At 37.6% G+C, this 22056-nt stretch overlaps 1 long non-coding RNA gene across 4 annotated transcripts in view; it reads left to right on the plus strand.

Moving 5' to 3' along the window:
* The window catches only part of LOC130215426 (uncharacterized), a 58014-nt gene that overhangs the window by 21853 nt on the left and 14105 nt on the right, over positions 1-22056 (plus strand). For all 4 annotated transcript variants that reach the window (XR_008835703.1, XR_008835705.1, XR_008835704.1 and 1 more), the window contains one exon: positions 10849-11897. This is a non-coding gene — a long non-coding RNA (uncharacterized LOC130215426). The remainder of the gene's footprint in view (positions 1-10848; positions 11898-22056) is intronic.

Consider the following 22056-nt stretch of genomic DNA (forward strand, 5'->3'; position numbering starts at 1 on the left):
AAATTTTAAAGAAATCTGTGTTTTTGAAACAAATGAAGACTGCAGAAGACAGAAATTTGTTTGAATTATTTAGCCTTACATGTTTACTTTTCAAAAATTTTCAAAATGTTTCTCAAAATATAATATATTGCGTTCAAAGGGGAAAAAGTTTTAGTTTTTTACCCAAACATTTAAAAAGGATATATTTTAGAGCAGTAATCACAATACAGTGATACCGTGAAACCCTGATAATGTTTCCAAGGTTATCATACCGTCAAAATCTTTTATCGGCCCATGCCTAGTCCCAAATAGGCATGGGCCGGTACACGATTATGATGTTATGATTTCCTTGGAAAAATATATCAAAGTTTCATGGTATCACAGAATGTGATTACTGCTCTAAAATATATCCTTTTTAAATGTCTGGGTAAAAACTACTTTTTCCACTGTGAAAAAATAGATCTTTCCACCCTAAAACTAGTTAAATCTGGAAAAAAATATGTCAAAATGAAAAAAAAAATGTCAATAACATGTCAGGCTAAATAATTAATAAATCAATGTTGACTTCTGCTGTCTTCATTAGATTCTAAAACACAGTTTTCTTCTAGAGATCATTTTCCCTATAAACTTAATATGCAAAAAAAAAAAAAAAAAATTAGAAACCTGTACATATATCGTAGAAATGGTATAACAAAAAATCTGCAGTTTTAAAACCTTGACTTTTCCAAACCGCGGTAAACCTTGAAACCGGTTATTGTCCTATGCCTAGTCCCAAATCACATGCTTATGCACTATTCTACGCCATTTTGTAGTATAAATAGTGTAAGTAGTGCGTTCACACTGAAAACTCTAAAAAGAATAAGGGCACTTTAAATACCCGGATGATGCACTTATTTAATTGTTAAAATGAAGTGTGGGATGATGGACACTTCACATACTCAATAGCCGCTGCTTTGTTCACATAGCGGAAGGGGTGGAGCTTTCAGTCACTGATGTTGGATTACTTTATTTATTTTGGTTTGATAAAGCAAAATTCTCCTAGTAGAGTAATTGTACCGCATCCTGATGGTGAATGCGGTTATACTCATGGCAGGTATTATTTGGTAGTTTGGTCATTCGTTACGCTAATTTGGCAACCGCCAAACGTCATCAGGGAAGCGGTTTGAGTTTCTGCCTAGTAAAAAAACCCATTCGTGTTCTATTTGGGACGATGTCTCGATGTTGTAACTGTGCATTTTCCTAGTCCTTATTATTGTTGACAATGCCAAACTATGTTTTGAATATGTGATGAGATATCACCTTTTGAGCCATACTATATATTGTTTGTGTCCAAAGATCATCCACTTTCTTCTACTGTTGAAGACTGAAGCAAAAATCCAATTACATCAATGGAAGCCTAAAATCTGCACAGTCCTAACTAAATAGCAACGTTATTATAAAAAACTTGAACATACACCAGCTTGATAACAACTACCTAGAATTATATAAATTATTTGTCTAATGTGATTTTAGTTTGAATCTTTTTTTATTTGTTAACATGGAAGGGTAGAGGGGGTTTGGGGCTATACTGCAGCCAAACATTGGGGAGCAATCCAAATGTTTAGGCTTCACTTTTTTAGGAAGTAAAAAGCACACCTGTGCAATAACCTTTAATGTAAGTCAAGCCTATCAAACCAAATCACACAGGATCCAAAAATTAATTGTTAACAGCAAAAGATAAGTAACTTTGTTGATAAATGTAAGGATAAATTAAGCATATTACTCTGTCATTCCCTATGAACAACATCTATTAGACAGGTAAAGCAAGATTTTTTTAAAGCAAAACTGAAACTAGTGGTGTTTAGAAAATGTGTTGCACAAATATTCACGTCTCTGATTCAGTGTCAAATGTGCAAAAGCTTTGTAAAAAAAAAAGACGTTTATGGCCTATAATGCAGCTGAACATGGGGGGTGATCTAAAAGTTATGGTTTCTCAAAGTATCTCAAACCAAAGCACATTTAGTTTGAGAAACTATTCCTGTTTCTTGAGTACAGCTTTTAAGGTACGATGTATGATTGAATTGGATTTTCTGGAAAATAAATCAAACCTAACTAAATTGGACAGGATCATATCTTAATTGTTAATTGGCACCGATAGCATTGTGGGTAGTGCGCAACGTATAGCACCATTGCACTTTGGGCATTCGAGTTCAAGTCTTGCAGTTCTTACAGACTTTTCATGAACTTATCCCCCCTCTCTCTCTTTAACTTAGCAACCTGTCTAAATATTGTCCTATCATAATAAGGCAACATTTTTAGTAATTTGTTGAAAAATATAAAGTAAATAAATTAAACAAATGGGGCGTCACGGTGGCGCAGTGGGTAGCACGATCGCCTCACAACAAGAAGGTCACTGGTTCGAGCTCCGGCTGGGTCAGTTGGCATTTCTGTGTGGAGTTTGCATGTTCTCCCCGTGTTCACGTGGGTTTCCTCTGGGTGCTCTGGTTTCGCCTACAATCCAAAGACAGGCGGTATAGGTGAATTTAATAAGATAAATTGTCCATAGTGTATGTGTGTGAATGAGTGTGTATGGGGGTTTCCCAGTGAAGGCTGGAAGGGCATCCGCTGCGTGAAACATATGCTGGATAAGTTTGTGGTTCATTCCGCTGTGGCGACCCCTGACTAATAAAGAGCTAAACTGAAATAAAAATGAATGAATGAATTAAACAAAAGATACTGGCATTCACTAGCAAGATTTTTTAAAGCAAAACTCAAAGTAGTGGTTTTAGTAAATACTCTATACAAATACTCAAGTCTCTCTTATTCGTAAACCGAGGTCACACTGCACTTTTCGCCTCATAGACTTCCATTCATACCCATACGGATGTGGCAGACCGGAAACCAAGCTTGTTCAAAAAGTTTTGCGAAATCGCATCACATGATTGCGCGAGATCAATAGAAGATCAAAACATGACCTTTCTGTATAGAAATTTAAAATATAGAGCAGTCGCTTGCTTTTTTAATGTTTAACCATCTTGTTTAATCCCGCCCCTTTTTGCAGTGCAAAAAAAATTGGGTTTACGTCAGAACCCAACGTCAGTCAAACATCAATGTCCAATGTTGGACAGATGTTGCATTTTTGGTTACTTTCCAACACAACCTAAAAACAACAAAATATCAACGTCTAATAATGTTACAGCTTGACGTTGTGTGGACGTTACTAATATGACGTCTATCAGACGTTGGATTTTGGTTGCCATACCTGACAAATAAATGTCAGTATTTGACATCAATATGACGTTGGTTTAAGATGTTGGCTCTGTTGGATTTTGGTCACTTTCCAACACAACCTAACATCAACCAAATATCAACATCTAATGATGTTATAGCTTGGCGTTGTGTGGACGTTACCAATTTGACGTCTATCAGACGTTTTATTTTTGTTGCCATACCTGACCAATTAATGTCAGTATTTGATGTAAATATGACGCTGGTTTTAGATGTTGGCTCGACGATGGATTTTGGTCACTTTCCAACACAACCTAAAATCAACCAATTATCAAAATAACATTGTCCTAAAATATGAAACATTGGTAGTGGCTAATGGAGATCCAAATTAATTGACAAATAAACATTCCTAATACATTGTCAAACACGTCACAGCATTTTACGTTCATCAAAATGTAGTTTCATTCACATTATCAAAGAAACCTTTGTTACATTTCAGTTTTGTGACGAGATTAGCTCGATTTGAGTGATCATCGCTGCATTTCCCCTGCGATGTTATGTACAATGTTGCGTTGCGCTCTACTGTCACCTCTTTTCGTAAATCTATTTCTGCTCAATTGAGTGGGATGTGTGATTGTGTTTGGGTCGAGGGTGGGGGCTTCTGTTACAGTGGCACCCCGAGGCAGTTACTTTCATGAAGACAGATAAGCTCACCGTGAAAATCCCTCTCTCTCTCCTCCACCATGAGTACCAGCCTAGCTTTCCCTTCCTCGTTCTGGAGAGTTCTTTAACCTTGATGAGTGAGATGAAGGGGTCAGAGAGGATAGACAAGTGACTGCGCTACGTTACAGTGTATGTATAGAAAAAACCCCACCCCTCCTCCTTGTCAGGATCAATACGGCTAACAGTGAGCTGGGCTAGTCAGGCATTGAAGGTGGTGGTGGGTGTAGGAAGGCTCTACTGAGGGCCATAAAGAGTCTTAAGTGCGCCTGGTTGCTAGCGCCTCTGCTTTCCACTGTCTTTACACATAGCAGTCACATAGTCTTGCCCTGTTGATACCAGATTTGTGAGATTTAACATGCTCCGCGGTCTGAGTTTTCGGTCTATGTATGTTTCTTTTGGCTCTGGCCTACTTGACAAGATCTGGTTTTGTGATCTGCTTTTTGAGAGAGTGCCTCAAGGGTGCTTTTGTTTTGATTAACTTGTGGTTTTCGTTCCGTCTTGCACTTAATGAGAGAAGATGTTGTGTAAAGTATAAGACTGTAAAGAAACCCATAAATGTTTGACATCGATGCTGACTTATTTTCTTCAGTGGCACTCGGATCTGAAAACATAGACCATGTTGTTGCTGCAGATAGGGAACAGTATTTCATGCTTTAGGAGTCATTTGGAAACTGGTGAAACTTTTGAGTGGTAGCTGGTGGTGAACGATGCTTTTTGCTTGGTTGAGGGTGTTCTCATGGCATTCAGCTGGTTAGCAAACGATCCCTTGTTTAAAGGAATAAATATAAAAGAGAAGACTATACAGTTATAAATAATACTCATATAAATTTTATAAGGGTGCTCCAGTTTCCCCCACAAGTCCAAAGACATGCGTTATAGGTGAATTGGGGAAGGTAAATTGCCTGTAGTGTACGTGTGTGAATAAGAGTGTATGGGTGTTTTCCATTAATAGGTTGCAGCTGGAAGGGCATCCGTTGCGTAAAACATGCTGGATAAGTTGCCGGTTCATTCTGCTGTGGCGACCCTAGATTAATAAAGGGACAAAGCCGAAAAAGAAAATGAATGAATGAATTTATTATTATTATTATTATTATTATTATTATTATTACATGAAATAAAATAATTTCTGAAATTTAATAATAATAATAATTAATATATTATATAAAGTTATGTAATATATAAGATGCTTTATGTGTGTAGTATTTTTTAGCGATTTTGTTTGATAGCTTCTTAGCATAATTAATGATCATAAAAACAAAAGTAATATATTTTTTGGGGATGTCCAGATCTGATCACCTGACCGGAAATCAGGCTCGATCATGCAGTTTCAGACTCGATTGAAATCGGACGTTATCTCCCGATCAGGACTCGAACATATATGTTTATTCTCCTTATTTTTAACACATCTATAGTTATACAGTGACGCAAAGTTAGTCCTCTTTTTTGACTTCACACAGAAACAGCAACTTGTGCAGCATGACATCACTTTGCTGCAGAGACGCTATTGGTTAAATGCTGGCAAAGTTGAACACGGAAGCAGCTTGAAGCAGAAAGTGTGAACATGTCTGCGTCTGGAGGTATTATAAAGTTGATGACTACAACATTGCTGTAGCAAACTGTGAAATATGCAAACTTGGGATTGCCTGCCGGGTATTTTCAGTTGAGGTGCTATTTGTTTGTATATTCGATTTTTTTTTATATTTACTGTTGCACTAAAGTCTAAAAGTGAAAAATGTATGTTATTTATTGCTCGATTGCTCAAGCTACCTCACAGGAGTGCTCTGTATGTTAACAGAGTTGTTAAATGTTAAAATAAGGTGAATTAAATAAAAAATAAGCAACATCCTAGATCTGTTTCTTCACTCTTCTTTATTTTTTATGTATTAAAGAAGTATCGGATCGGGTTTCGGTATCGGTAGATACTCAAAATCAAATGACTCTCATTCAGACTCGAGGGCAAAAAAACCTGATCGGAACATCCCTAATATTTTTTATATTATTATACATTTTTACTTCTTTATTTATTTCGTAAGCAGTCATATGTTGAAGAGGTATACTGTACAATCAGCCACTCGTTATCATAAAAACCCTCTTCTTAATAATACAAAACTATTGAAGGATCCCATCATATTTTCTCAACAATAGCCAGCTAACTGTACATTGTCCTTTATTAGCTATCATTATCAGTCTCCACTAATCCTGCAGTCCTCTCCCTCTCTCAGGTGGTTGAGACGTTCACTCCCTCACTCGGCTTAGGTAATTGAGTTGAGTGGGAAGTTAACCACCCATCTCAATGGCAGGGAATCCTGGCGCCCCTCCCTTCTCAGGAGGGTCACATTGTCCAGCCCCTCTCCCACCAGTGTAATCCCTTCCACCGGGACAAAGGGCCACAGAGGTACATTAACCCACCAGCCAGCAAGGCCTCTGACCTGAGCGGCAGAGCCCCGTTCATCCGGCCCGGGTGTAACAGCTACCGGCACTCGGCACTTCAAAGCCCAGAGTTGAGCTCGTGTGTGCGGTTACTTATTCATGCGGGCCTGGGAGACAGTCCACGGAGATGAAACGGCAGTGGCGAGGAGACCCACTGATGTGCAGAGTGGAACAGCTCCCCTGTGGTCTCAGTAAGGAGTTAGAAAAGCCAGAGCCGACGCTGGTTGGTGCTGTGATCTATGTCGCAGCGCTGAGGGGATATCTGGCCCCTACATCAAACATCTTGTCCCAATAATGCGGCCTGTTATCAGAGCGAGAGATGCCCACAGCTTGGCTTTAGCCGACTATGTGCTGTACTGTGATCTGCCGGAGCTTGTGATGTGGAGATTATGTCGGACAGAATGCTGACGTGTGAATCGAATAGACTGCGGAAGAACGAAATTGCAATGTTGTTGATCTTAAAAGCACGTTATATGAAACAGAATGATTGTTTTCAAACTGGTCTCCTCAGTCAAGCTTCTCATCTTGCTATCCGTTTGTTAAGTGTGACGTCATGGCAAGCGGCTTCTGGGTCCAAGTGCTATATCAAACTGTATGGGGATACTCAACCAATGGTAATAATAAACGTTTATAAAGCGATGTCATACGAAAATCACGATCGCAATATATACATCTATGCCTAACATCCGATGGCCAGAAAGTGATAAATGGTTTAGAAATTGTTAAAATATTGGTGTCCGTGATGCAGCAAGCCCAGAGACTGGTGTGTACACCATGTTTTTATATAAAATTCACTTTAATGTGTGATATGACTAAAAAGTGGCCATAAACGAATATTTTCTCAATTCAAATGAGTAGCGGCTTGGACCCGGAAACTGTATTCCATACATCACCACTTAACAAGCGGATTGGTAGGTTAAATGGGTAGACACGCACCTGCTTTTATAGTATTGGTTGCACTGTTGCTATGAGACTGTTCAAACAAGTAGAGGAGTTTTCACTAAAGTTCACATTCTGCGATTTCAGCCACAATTTGGTCATCTGAGACAAATTTGAGAAAATGATAAAAGATTCCTGAAATCCTAAGCTAAAGTTTGTGATCTTTGATTGTTGGTTTAACTGACATGTCTGCTACTCAGATTTTCCCTCTGATGAAGTTCTTTTAGTGTCTGAAATCTTCCTGCAGCCGTGACAGGAAATGAGAGTCATCCATACAGTCGTCATATCATGATTTACATTCATCGGTGATGTATAAGGTCACGTTTACACTGTCAGGTCTTGATGCCCAATTCCAATTTGTTGCCTACAGTATATCTGATTTTTTTGGTGTGTCTGTTTACACGTTACTTTAATTGTGACCCACATTTGATTCATGTGTTTACACTTGCCATACAATTTACGATGTCGCGCATCCGTAAAAAGCGGGTTCTAGCATCTGCGCCACACTAGCCATGATGGAAGAAATTGTCTTGCTTTTAGCTCTGCGAAATATGCGAAGTTCACCCAACTTTAAAAGGATTTTGAGTAGGGAAAGGGCTGTCATCGCAGCTTGCGCCTATGGTTTACATATATGGTGTCCTCCACCATTCACCCACAGGGCAAGAAGGCAGGTAACTTCTGCCGTCGACCACTGACCACTTTCCTCCTCCATGTTTCCTCAGGTGTTGTTGTTGTTTACCGCGTCGTCGTTTCCAGACACGCTCTTTCTTTGATGTCGTTAAACAGCGGAGAAGTACCACATTGTCAAAAGTTTAGTGATGTACAAAACAAAATGCCTCAATAAATCCAATCTGCCTGTTTACATGATAGTCGCATTGTCACATATGATTTATATCTGATTTATTTCCACATATGATATAGAACAGAACAGATCCGTGCCACATATGAGCACAAAATTTCCAAATGTAAAACATTTTGGGTTACTGGATCAACCAAGTTTTATTTAACAGTATTCAAAACACAAAAAGAATTGGAAGATACACAAACCAAAACTGCATAATTTTTTGCTCATGTTTTTGGCTAGCTGTTCTTTTAGGTCAATTTTTATCAAAGTACATAGATATTTTAAGTTGAAATTTTACATACTACATTTAAATGGATCAAATGTGTATCAAATTGTTCTTCTCTCTTTATGGGCTGCTCTAAACGCAGGGGGTGTGTCCTTAGCAGGGCCGCGCCCCCACTGCCCTGCCGTCAGTCAGAGACGGAAGAGGAGGTGAGGTTGCCATGGGAACAAATGCTCTGTGTTAACCAGGAGGGAAACAAACAGTAGTGTTTCATAAAGTAGTATTCTTGAAAAGCAGGCTTGGTGTTGGGCAGAAGATGCCTTGAAACTAGGGCTCCTTTGAAATGGGTTTGTGTATTTTTGTGTAAGGGCAAAACTGGTGCCATTTAATTGTGTGTACTGATGCTTTATTTCAAGTGTGTTGTTGTCAGAATGTGGAGTGATCATAGATTTTGCCAAGATTTTCTTAAGCCTCTGCAACGTAGCAAGTAGGAACTCACAAGGGCAGATTGATTGGCCTTGCTGTTGTAAAAGTGAAAGGCAAGGCTTTGGTATCTTTTTCTTTAGCAAAAATCTTTTTTTTTTTTTGTCAAATACAGTCCTTGGATTCTCTAGCTTTTCACAAGTATTGCACATCTGTAAAATATTTAGAGCTCATGTTAAACTGTGTACAAGATACAGTGGAGATTGGAGAACACGTTTTTAGCAAATAAGAATTAAGAAATTCCTTTAATTTTTTTGAATGCATCAAGATACACATCTTCCTTATATGAAATGTATTGACTTTAATTATTGATTAAAATATGTGTGCATCAATGCTAATTCTTAGCACAAAAAGGCAAAGCTTTTCTGCAAGCCACATTTTTAGCATTAGATGAGAACTTATGGTATTATTTAAAAATCAGAAAGTCAAACACAGATCAGAATATGATCTCAAGAGTAGGATCTCGATGTCTGGTGGAAACTGGCCAGCATTTTTAGATGATTTAACCTGATATCTGCAATATTTTGCTTGCTAAACTGTATTGCACAGTTGTCAGAGCTTCTTTTTCGGCTTTCCCCTTCCCTTCTCCTCCTTTCTGTCTTGCTCCCCACGTGGACACAGAGATGGGGAAGCTGGTGAGATGTACATCTCGCGGTAGTTGGATGTCAGTGGCGTACCTGATCTCGTTCGTGAGGCGACTGCAGCAGTGCCCTCCCTCTTTCGCTCTTTCGTATTCTCTCACGCTCTCCCTTGTAAGCTCCCTGAATAAATTTTTTTTTATCCATCGCCACACAGTTTCATTGTTCCCCTGTGCTTTGTAACTGTGGCAGGCATGAAATGCACCTAAACGCAGAAAGCAGCTTCCCAGCCCCAACCTTCAAACCCGTTCCCTCCGCCTCTTCTCCCTGTCCCCCCTTAAATAATATTTATAGTGCAATCTTTTTCTCACCCCCATCTTCTTTTTAGGGATTCTTTTTCACAAGTCCAATGCCATGCCCCGTCCCCCACCGATTCCCCCTTTTTTGCCCCATCCCTCTCCCTTCGAGCTGACAGATACACTGTTCTCTCTTTCTTCGCCTTTCACCTCCCTCCGCCCGTCCTGCCGGTCCGGCACAATGCCGACGCTTTCTCCCGCGGCCGGCCGAACGCTGCCCTGAACTAACAATATCAGCGAGGCTGTCTCAATGCCAGGGAGCCCCATTGTGTGCTGCCAGAGGGGTGTTAACACCCATGTCTGGACCCAATGAATAGTATTATTGTGTCTGAGACATGCAGCTCGCCCCCTCGGTAGCACCCTGCCCCCCTACTCTGAAGCGGTCCCCCATTTTTCAGCACTTAACCCACTTTAGACCAACGTCATTTTTGTCGAGGTGAAACTTTCAGCTCGAAGTTTCTTTAAAAAAAAAATAGATTTGAGATTATACCAATTATCAAGTTCCCACAATCAAGTCTTTAAATATATAAGAAATTGTCATGTCTACCCTAAAAAAAATAGCAGAAAATCTTAAAGATTGGACATGGAAAGACGAACTAATGGAAATTCATTAGTCTAATTTGTTTTTCATCTTTAAAATGCACAATCCATAAAGGCATGTCCTACTGAACTGATTTGCATGGCAACTGAATTCCGATATCGTTTACATAATTTCAGAAAAATCTAAAAGAAAACAAGAAAACATTGTCATCATCTACATTGTTTACAAGTACTGTAGCTTACTTAGCGCCTGTGTAAAGTCCCGGTTTTGTCCGCTGTATGGGGGAAGCATCAGCATAGGGGCTCTAAGTGCACTTGGCAGACAGTTTCTTTCAGCCTGACATGCTTAACTCAAAAAATCTCCTGCCTCAGCCTTTTTTTCATTCCAAGGTTACAAAGTTCACATTACTAACTGAGAGCAGATGCCAAAACATTCACCTTGCACATCTCCCTGATCAAAGCTGCGGATTGACATTTGCAATGGGCAAAACGCTGAAAGTTAAGCTAAACTTGTTTTCTCTCTCTCCCTCACTGTTGTTTTGGCAGGAGTCGGAAGACGAGCAGAGAGTGGGAGTAGCGATAGTGGTGGAGGAGTGAACCCGGAGCAGGTGAACACAGCTGCGGACCGCCATGGGCTCTCTTCCATCGGTCCCGACTCTCCGTCTTCAGGTCTCTGAGAGACGGCAGGGGCCAGCCAGGGAGCGTCGGAGTGGGCAGGAGAGGCAGCTCGCTTTCCCCGCCGGCTACCGACTCCTCAGCAGCGAGGAGGGAGAGAAATCAATACTGAGGAGAGATGCTGCCAGGGGTCGCCCAACGCTGCCTCCAGCCATGGAGCCATGGGAGCTTGTGTGTTCAGCTTTCTCTCTCTCAGCCCATTCTCAGTCAACTAGCATCAGCTAAAGAGAGGGCCAACAGCCTTGACGCTCTTCATGCAACGCCGAGTGTGTGTGTGTATGCGTGTGTGGTTCTGCCAGAGGGCCTTTCCAGGCTCGGCATCACTTGATAAAACTTTGCCTGCTGGAGAATGAGTAGAAAAAGAATGTCAAAGGTCTTTTTTTCCCCCGTCTTTGATTCCTTTTTCGCCATGAGTGCACATTCCCCCTGACTGTTGTAATGAGTGCTTGACGGAGATCTCTTTTACGCTAAATCAAGAGGCCTTCTTTTTTTAGTGGTCCTCCTCCTAAGCATGCACAAAGTGCTCTACACCTAATGGGCCGGGATGAGAGAGCAGTATGAATCTCTTTTCACTTTTTCCACAATGGTTTTTACGTGATTTTTTTTGATGGCCGTCACTATTCGAGTGGCCTGGAGAAGGACTTGGCTGTGATTTGCAGGTGAAGGGCATGGTGCTTACTCTCCCTGGGCACTTCGTTACGGCTTTCACCCTTGACCGTGGCACTTGATGGGTATTAATAATGTTGCAGACCAATGGAGGACACAGTGAGATGGAGCTTGTGCACAAGTTCTTCAAAAGTTGCTCCTGCATGGCCAGAGATCCATTGGGATGTGGACAACTGAGATATGCAACTTCAAAAAGACTGGATACTGGATAGTTCCAGTATCCTTGGATGCCCAACAAGATCCAGTTGAATTTGGTAAGGAAATATTTCAGTAATCTTCTATGCATTAGTTAATTAACGTTAGCTTAACGCTGCATTCTAGCTGCTGGGATGTCTTGTTTGAAGGTCCTGATTTGTATTATGTAAAACAAACGAAGTGCCAGACAATTGTAAGATACCCGCCATCCCGTCTAGCCTCCGCTGGGCAGTGCCTTCGACAAAATGGCCGACGATGCCTGCCAGCTGTCTCCCTGCCAAGATGGCGGCACCTTAAACGCTGCCCATCTGCCTAATCAAGGACCCGTATGCAGATTCCAGATAATTGCATTTGCATATGCTTATTTCGCTTACCCGTTATTTGGTAGGATCAGTAATTCACACCACCTTTGAACAAGAATGGCATATGTGCAGGTTTCCTTTATCACTTGTATCCTTTTACAGTCTGCCAGTCTTTATGTTAAGCTGTAGTAGTGTTCTGTCATTCGAAATGGGAGAAAAATATGGCGTTAACACACACAAAGCATCTGATGCTGGTGCCATCTGTGACATCTGTGACTGGGTAGTCGAGCTACGTAAATCCCTCACTCGCAGGGCCCGGTTCCAGACAGCCTCCCATAATGACCTCATTAGCATGCACAGCACTCCTCACCGTAGGCCCTGGTGCACTGCTGTGCCGTGGGACCCGACAATCCGCGCCCTTCACACAAACGCTCGCCGGGCAACATTGTGTTCCTCCTTACAATACAAAACTTCACACTTGTTTTATTACAATCATGTCAGTGGAGCTGAAGATCTGAAAGGAGCTTAGGCAGTTAGCCTGCCTGCTTGGGGAGATGTCTGTGTACAATGTGTGTTGGTTTTTTAGCGAGGGTGATGAAGAGGTTGTTGGATTGATTCAGATTTGACCAATTTTAGTCATTTAATTTTTTTTTGAGATCTTCGAAACATCTCCCATTGTAGTAGTCAGTACTGAGTACATCCATCTGAGGCTCAGAAGCTACCATAATGTGTATAAGATTAGTTATACCAAAATGTATGACCTAAACTAGTGATGTAAGATTGGTAGTCAAGTTGTTATTTGCCAATAAATGCTTCTTTTAAATGTTTTTATTTTCGGACGGGTATAATTATCTCTGCTTATTGATCTGCTAGTGTGTGCTGTAGCCAATGAGGTCAGCAGGGGGCGCTTAACCTGCAGTCTGTGTGGGTCCTAACACCCCAGTATAGTGATGGAGACACTATACTGCTCAGTGAGCTCTTTCAGCTGAGACGTTAAACCGAGGTCCCGAATCTCTGTGGTCGTTAAAAATCCCAGGATGTCCTTCAAGAAGAGTAGGGGTTTAACCCTGGCATCCTGGCCAAATTTGCCCACTGGCCTCTCTTTATCATGGCCTCCTAACCATCAACCATGTTAACTAGTTTCTGCACCGTGCAATTTTAGGTTTTCATTATGTTGTAACACACTAAAATTAAGTTGGGTTGACCAGAAATGTGTTATGATAGCAATATAAACCGTAAAGACTGTTGAAGAATCTCCCTTTTAAAAATTTACAAAGAAACTCAAATATTTGTTTTGGTTGGGGCTGTTATGGACATTTGAGCAACTTTACACATAATTTACATGTTAAATATTTTGATTAATAAATATGCTTATTGTACAGCTTTAGATGTAGCTCATCTCATAAGGTTTTGAGCCCAAAATATTCATTAGTCTTTCTGTTTTTCATTCTTGCTTTGCCCTTGTGAAACTAGCATGTTAGATGCTAGTGATGCTAACGGTGCCGTTAGTCATCTAGAATAACATTTGTGCTTCATAGGTGTGATTTGTAATCTTGGAGGGGTGATTTGGTTTAAATTGAGAGGAGAGGGCAGTTTAATTTTGGGGTTGGTTTGGTTTGGGGGTTGGGGGGTATGGGGGGGTCTGCTTATGCGTCTGTCTGGACAAGTCTGATGTCTAAAACGCATATTAGCAGCGGAGTGGTATGTCTGGGTCAGTTCGTCTGCGTTTGTTCCATATTTGCATATTTACAACAGCTGGGGAGCCCATATGTTTTAGCCAGAGCCAGACAAAATAATATATAGCCTGACATGCTAGCAATGCTACCACACTCTATGGTTCCCCTAAACAAATACACAGATACACACATTGCTAATCTTGTGCCATTCGAGATCTCCATACAACACAAATATTACCCCCTCCCACCTGGAAAAACTAAAAAGCTTTTATGCTAATCACAGCGTTAGCCATGCATGTGAGTACACAAGCGCAAGTATGCATAATTCAGCACAAAGCTAGGCAGGGAGGCTGAGTACAGTAAATCCTGTTAGTTGCAACGTAAAGGCGGGAAAGAGAAGGAGGGAACAGAGGGGCGAGTGTTACGCCCATTAGGTGCCAGAATAAAGGCCACGTTTTCACCAGAACCCAACGATATGTTAACCTCTCATCCCATATCGTTCAGGTGTGGAGGACGGTGTGTGATTTAATCATTTATTAGCTTTGTCCTTTCTGTGTGGAGATTAAAAGACAATCGTGCTCAGATTAAAAAATTAGCTACTCAAAATATAATTTTGTCATCATTTATGTGTTTCACAATTTTTTATGGAAACAAATAGATTATATTACAAAAAAAATAGATTTACTTGATAGCAAATAAACAATGAAAAAATATTACGAACTTTTTATTTTATTTTATTATATTTTTATTTTATTTTATTATATTTTTATTTTATTTATTATATTTTTATTTTATTTTACTTATTTTAGGTAAATTTCCTGATAAAACAGGAAATAAACTAAAATAAAGTTGTTTTAATTAAAATTTTATTTCATTTCATTTCATTTCATTTCATTTTATTTTATTTTACTTATTTTAGGTAAATTTCCTGATAAAACAGGAAATAAACTAAAAGAAAGTTGTTTTAATTTAAATTAAATTTAATTTAATTTAATTTTATTTTATTATATTTTTATTTTATTTTACTTATTTTAGGTAAATTTCCTGATAAAACAGGAAATAAATATTTTATTTTATTATTATTTTATTTTATTCTATTTTATTTTATTTCAGAAGTGCCTTTGATTATGTCAAGTAAGGGCTACCAAGCATTGTTTTATTTATAATATGAAACCATATTTATTTTAATTTATTTTGTTTTATTTTGCTTTATTTATTCATAAAGGCTTTGAATTAAATAAAAAAACGATATTACAATATAAAACCCGATTTTGTTTTATATTTAGAAGCCTTCATGTAAATTATTAGAGCTGGTTTTAATTATTTTATGTAAGAGCTACCAAGCTTCCTTTGTTCTTACAATACATTACCATATTTTATTTATTTTATTTTATTTTATTTTATTTTATTTTATTTTATTTTATTTTATTTTATTTTATTTTATTTTATTTTATTTTATTTTATTTTATTTTATTATTATTTTATTTTATTTTATTTTATTTTATGGAAGCTTTCAGGTTAAATATTAAACCTTTTTATGTTTATTATTATTATTAGTATACTAAGTATTTATTACATAAGATGTACTTACAACATAAAAAATATTTATTGAGTTTTAGTCATAAAGTTTTTTGTGTAAATTTTTAAATTATTTTACTGCTATTTACATAATTTTATTTATTATTACAACTGTTTTTTTAGTATTTTATGTAAGAGCTACAAGCTTCAGTTGTTTTTACGTGTGTATCTATATATATACATGTATGTATATACACATGTATTTTTATTTTATTTATTTTTATTTTTTAATTTCAGAGGTGTCCATGTCAGGTAAGGGCTACCAAGCAGTGTTTTTGAAACTAGTGGTGTTGAAACCATATATATATATATATATATATATATATATATATATATATTTTTTTTTTTTTTAATTATTCATAAAGACTTTCAATTAAATTATTAGAGCGACCATTTATTATTTCATTTAAAAGCTACCAAGCTTTAGTTGCTTAGTTTGGTTTATTTTATTTTATTAAATGGAAGCTTTTTATTATTTTATATTAGAGCTTACCAAGCTTCAGTTGTTCTTACAGTACATAACCTTAATTTAATTTAATTTAATTTAATTTAATTTAATTTAATTTAATTTAATTTAATTTAATTTAATTTAATTTAATTTAATTTAATTAATTTAATTTAATTTAATTTAAGCTTTCAAGTTAAATAATAAACCTTTTAAAATTTATAATTATCATTTTTAATACTTGTACAGTATTTATTACGTGAGATGTATACTTACAACATAAAAACCAGATATATATTTTATTAAATTTTATTCAAAAAGGCTTTAGTGTAAAGTTTTACATAATTTTACGTAAGAACTACCATGCTTGACTTAAAAACAGCAACATAAAACCACATTTGATTTGATTTTATTTTATTTCACACAGCCTTTCAATAAATTGATCAGAGATGCCTTTTTTATTACATGTTGTAACAGCTACCAGTTTTCGGTTGTTCTCCCAACATGAAACAACACTCCTTCCGGCTGTCTTACATACTCACTTGTAAACCTTTTACACTTTTACCTTGAAGGCTGGAAAGTCTTAAAGCTTAATAACTGGCTTGAATGAGAGGTATCCTGGCCTCCAACACTCTCTATCAAAATATAAAAACAACCACAATCCCTTCCCTGCAGGTTTGCAATTAGCTTTTTTTTATCCTTCTTCTGTTGAGCACAAAAGAAGATATTTTGAAGAATGTTAAAAACTAGTAGTCATTATTGAGTTACATAGTATTTTTTTTCCTTTCAATGGAAGTTAGTGTCTAGCAATTTTCAACATTTGTCAAAATAGCTTCTTTTGAGTTCAACAGAAGAAAAAAAGATGCATACAGGTCTGGAACCACATGAGGGAGGGATAAATTGTAAGTCCATTTTTATTTTTGGGTGAATTTTCCATTTAAATAAAACCCCTCTACACGGTTTTTACATTCCACGAAAGCTGTAGCATCACACAAGAGTATTGCGGTTACCCTCTGTGCGTATTATATGCCTAATGTTTTAATGTTAGCCGTGCCTCAGCGCCGTCTCACAGTTATGAGGCGGTTTCTATGCTCTGAGTGCCCGCTGCTTTTATTTGCTTGGTTATTGATTGAATGTGGTCCACCCACAGAAGTAATAGTTGCTAAAAGCATTTATTGGCACTGCTCAGTTCTGCCAGGGCGATATGCAGTTTTTTTTCCTATTTGATTTTGTTCCACCTGTGTTCTGACAAGTGGCTAGCCAGGCTAAAGGCTTCTGACGGAATCTGGAAACATGTTTAAATCTGCATATTCATTAGCATGTATATTAGCAAGTGGTTTCTATAATATTTTTTCCAGTCTTGTCTGTTTATACAAGCTTTCATTGACATTTTTGTATAAAAGCTCTTGGTCAATTATGCTAATTGTTGATTAGCATTTAGCATGTTACCATACTAAGTATATGCTATATCCAAAAACTGTGTGACAGGTTTTTAGTGAGATTTTAACATACTAAACTTTTTACTATCTAATGCTTAGCTTCCCACTGGAAAAAAAACACTAGTAATTTATCGTAAATAGTAAATGTGTACTTTAAACCATACTATAGTAACGTTTATTATATTGTTTATATTGTATTATTTACAACTTTTGTTAATGATCGCTACTAGGCCACTAATTCAGGCCACGACACAATAGCAGCTGATGTATCACAGTACCAAGTAGTATCACGATACTGTATTAATTCAAAACTTAAATCTACGAAATAAAGCAAATTGTCAGAAATACTATATTTTCTATGTCATAATACAATGACATAAAAATTCTTAATTCCCTCATTATTTATTTGTTTATTTTTTTGTAAATACTGTGACTCTTTTGTTGTTATTGCAATAACATTAATAAAATAAATGAATAAATCATTGATCACGCCATATGATCTGTCATGAGAGCAGCAAACTACAACCTGTATGCAGACAGTTATAATAAAAGTAAAATAATGTGGTCTATTGATTATTTTCTGGCACAACTGTAATGACGATACTACTGTTTACACACTACAGTAGCATCGCCAGTATTTTGGAGCCATATTGCGGTGCTACCTAAGTACCGGTAAACCGTGCAACCTTAATTGCTACAGCACACTGTAGTATTAACCATAATAAACGTTTGAACTGTAATATATACTGTAATATGCTTTAGTTTTTACTACAGTAAACTGTAGTGTATCGTGGTATAATATACTCTGTAGTAGGGCTGCACGATATTTGAAAAATCTAGCATTGTGTTATTTTATTATTTTGCTATATATATATATTGCGATACAAATACAATTTCACCAGATGACTTAATATCTCTAATTGGAAAGAATTTATAATGTTAGAGCAATTGGAATGAATCTGCAGTGGGAATGCATCTCCATAATATCTAATAAACAATCTATAAATTTCCCCGACACATTTTCGTTGTTGTCTGTGCTTTTTGCAGTGCATATCTATATTTGCACATGTTGTGAGTAAGTCTAAAGGCTCGTACACAACCAGGCGCTTTTTGAGACATTTTTTCGCATTCAAACCCAAGCGATTTTCACGATTTTTTATCGAGTAGAAGAGTATGCAAAATCACTCCTTTACGTTAGGTAGCGCTACACAACTTTAAGCTTCTGACACTTGCTTGTAATACAGAAGAAAAAGACAGAAAGTTGACAAGCTTGTTGTTAAAGTTACTGGTGATTCGAACAAGCATGGATGGTTCAAGTAGCAGCTCCAGCTCTAGCGAAGAAATGATTGTTGTTCACCAGTGCAATAAGCAGCTCCAAGTTCATGTCGCCTCTGGGGATCTTCTTCAATGTGCGCTCGCATTGACAGTTTTGCTCTTGAGCGCCTCCAAGTGCTGTTTACTGTATCTTCAGCAGCTCCGTGCACGTGAACAAAAGTGCCAATCTGCATGTCAAAAAGAAAAAACGAGCATGAGGCGTTTCTTTAAAAATGACGCTTTTACGCCTGGCGTTTTGCGCGTTGGTGTGCATGATCACATTGGCACCCTTTATTTAGTCACGAGGCGTTATACGTCGTCGGAAAACGCAAGCAAAAAGTGTGCCCGTGTGAATGGGCCTTAACAGTATTCAAGTACAATAAGTGAATGATAATAATAATTCAATACAATTAATCATTGTTAAAGTCACAAGTGGAACATTTTCTTATTCCTAAATGCTTTTAAAATCATTATACAATCACAGGCATAAAAAAATCATGCAAATTATAAATTATAATACAAACTAAACATTGCTTATAATCATGCGATGTGTCTGTTGCGAATTATCACATTGCGATATCAATGCTGAAACGATAGACTGTGCAGCCCTACCCTATAGTTGTAGAACATCTGACTTTTTCCTATTTTTAAAGATAAGTAAACATGCTAAATGTATAAGTAAGCATTTTGTTGCTTATATGAGTCTTAACATCTTGTTTTATTACAGTTTTAAGTGTTTATTTGTCTGCATTTGTTAAAGCTGGTTAGCATTTGTGATGAACTTGATGTGTTTACAATAATATAAATTTGGGCATAAGTTCTAGCAGACTTTATTTTTGAACACTGCTTAGCCTTTTTGTTGATAAGAGACTTGAAATTCAGTCTTTTCTTTTGTCAAAACTAGCAACTTGCTAAATGTGTTAAATTTAGTGTGCACATGCACATTAGCAGCTCATTTTAAAATGTTTAAGCTTTATTAACTTGCTTTCATTCTTAAATTATACAGAATTGGCATGTTATCTAGCTATCATTTTAGCTAGCATCATTAGCTGGCTATCACCATCCTCATCATCACCATCATCATCAGCTAGCTATCATTATCTTGGTGTCTTTTCTGTAATACAAAAAAGTCGGGCCTATAATAACTATACAATAAATGAAAAATACATTGTTAAATAGCTGCTTCATCCATGCATTTATTCAGTTAAATGGATAAAGATACATATTGTACATATTTATATGTACATACAGTATTTACTAGGGCTGGGCGATTTGTCCTAAAACCAAAATCTCGATTAATTGAAGATTTTAACTTGATTACGATTAATGAACGATTATTTTATTTATTTTTTTGCCCTCTTCGCTCCGCCTACAAATGTCAATGCTACCAAGCTGACCAATCACAGAGCTTGTCTATGCGTCATCGCAACATGTAGTTACATTATTTGAGGTCAGCGTCGGCATCAGTCACAGCGAGGGGTATGCGAACGCGTGAAGGATGCGCCTGACCATACGCTGCGCTCAATGCAGAAGTGTAAACAGAGCGGGGTCATGTGACTCCACATGCGGCAGAGAAATTAATTGAAAAATATGATCGATTATAGCTTCTGAATGTCGATTTTGATTACTTTTTGATTAATCATCCAGCCCTAATATTTACAAAATGATTTTTGTTTACAGAACTTTATATATTCATCTGATTGATTAGCAAGTCAACATATGACTTGGCTTTGTGCCTTTATTAGGATCAAATGCGACATGCCTGGATTTTCATCTGTGCTGCATCTACAGAACAAGAAAAGAGCTGCTGGCCCTTTAAAAACAGGTTAGCGTCCACCGCGGCTGATTACAGTCGGAAGGGAAAACAGGCGTTTATCCAAGCCACTGATTATGTCATTTTTAAGCCCCCAAAACACAGCGCTGCGTGCGGAGTGTGTGGGGCGCAGAATTATGAAGCGAGGAGTAGATTGTGTGAAGGAGAGAGCGGGAAATGGGAATGGAGTGCTGTTTGTATGATTAAACTGTCGGCTCGGTGGCACAGGCCACGTTGAAGAGCCGGGCCTGAGATTTGACCGTAATGAAAATGCCCCCGAACTGCAACCCCCACCCTCCCCCCACCCTTTCAAAACGTTGCTTCAGACCAGCCCCGGGTCTGTCCATACGCTGAGAAGAGAAAGGAGACGTGGAACAAGATAGACAGACAGGGAGAAGAGAGGGAATGAGAAAGTAGCCTTCCGTAGCAAATGGTTTCGTGACTGCACGAGATGTAGACAGATGTAGACAGAAAGCAAAGGCGTGGGGTGAGCGTTTGAACAAGTAAACTTCAAATTAGTGTTGACTTTTTTTTTAGTGCTGTACCTTTTATTTTGCCATTAAAGGCGTAGTTTAGTAAAAAATAAAGAAAACTCGCCCTCAATAAAAATCTGTTTGAATTGTTTCAAAACAAAGATAAGATGAGAAATGTATCAATGTTTTTTTTTAGCTCAACAGGCCCGTAGCCAGCCTGGTGAAAGGTGTGGTTCCTTTTTTTTTTTCTTAAAAAGGGGTTTTGCAGTTAAAGGCCTCATTTAGGCTACTATTAATTATGATATTTAAATACTGCATTTTAGTGACATTTTAAGCACTATTTTAGCTGAAATAGATTGTCAGATGGTCATCTTAACCAAAAAAAAGCATTCGAAAATTCATGAATAACAACAATCGCTAAAATAGTAGTCAAATTAATTTTAATAAGGGTTGCTTTTGGTGCTTCATACCTTTTCATTGGTCATTTTTTGTTCTAAGATCTAAGAGCTTTTGTTACTTTTAAAATATTTTGTCTATTTAAAAACAATACAGTAGTGAAAGATGACTTCATCAGATTGAATTTTTTCTTGCACAGCTGTAAGTTGGACTTATGATAAAATAATTGTGCGCTGACCAAAACTGACTAGCTGAAGTCACACTGAAGTAACAGCCGACAGGGGATTCCAGTTGGTCTTAAAACTGTTTTTTTCACTTATTATGATTGCGTAGCAGTCAAAATAGGACAAATGAGCTCATTTATGGGACAAATTCTGGACCTTTGTCAGTAAGGGGTGGGCCATTCAAACCACCCGAACACCCCTGGCTATGGGCCTGTTCAATATTTTATTTACTTGCAAATGTTCTTCATTATATCTTCACTTGAGTTCTGCAGTAGAAAGTCAAGCAAGTTTGAAATGGCATGAGGGCGAATAACAAAACAAAAACCCTAAAGAGCATTCACACAGAATCATGTTTTAATCTGCTTTCACGACACATCTGAAGTACATTCATCAACATCAGATTTATTCGATTTCCCTCAAAATCTGATTCAAATATAAGTACGCATTACCCCCCTCCCTCCTAAAAAAATCTGCTTTCTGCCTTAAACTACTTACAATTTGAGCATTCACACTGACACGTTTAATCTGCTTTCACACCACATTTGGATTTGCATTCAT

Source organism: Danio aesculapii, chromosome 22 (genome assembly GCF_903798145.1).
Source record: "Danio aesculapii chromosome 22, fDanAes4.1, whole genome shotgun sequence".
In the NCBI taxonomy this organism is placed as follows: Eukaryota; Metazoa; Chordata; class Actinopteri; order Cypriniformes; family Danionidae; genus Danio; species Danio aesculapii.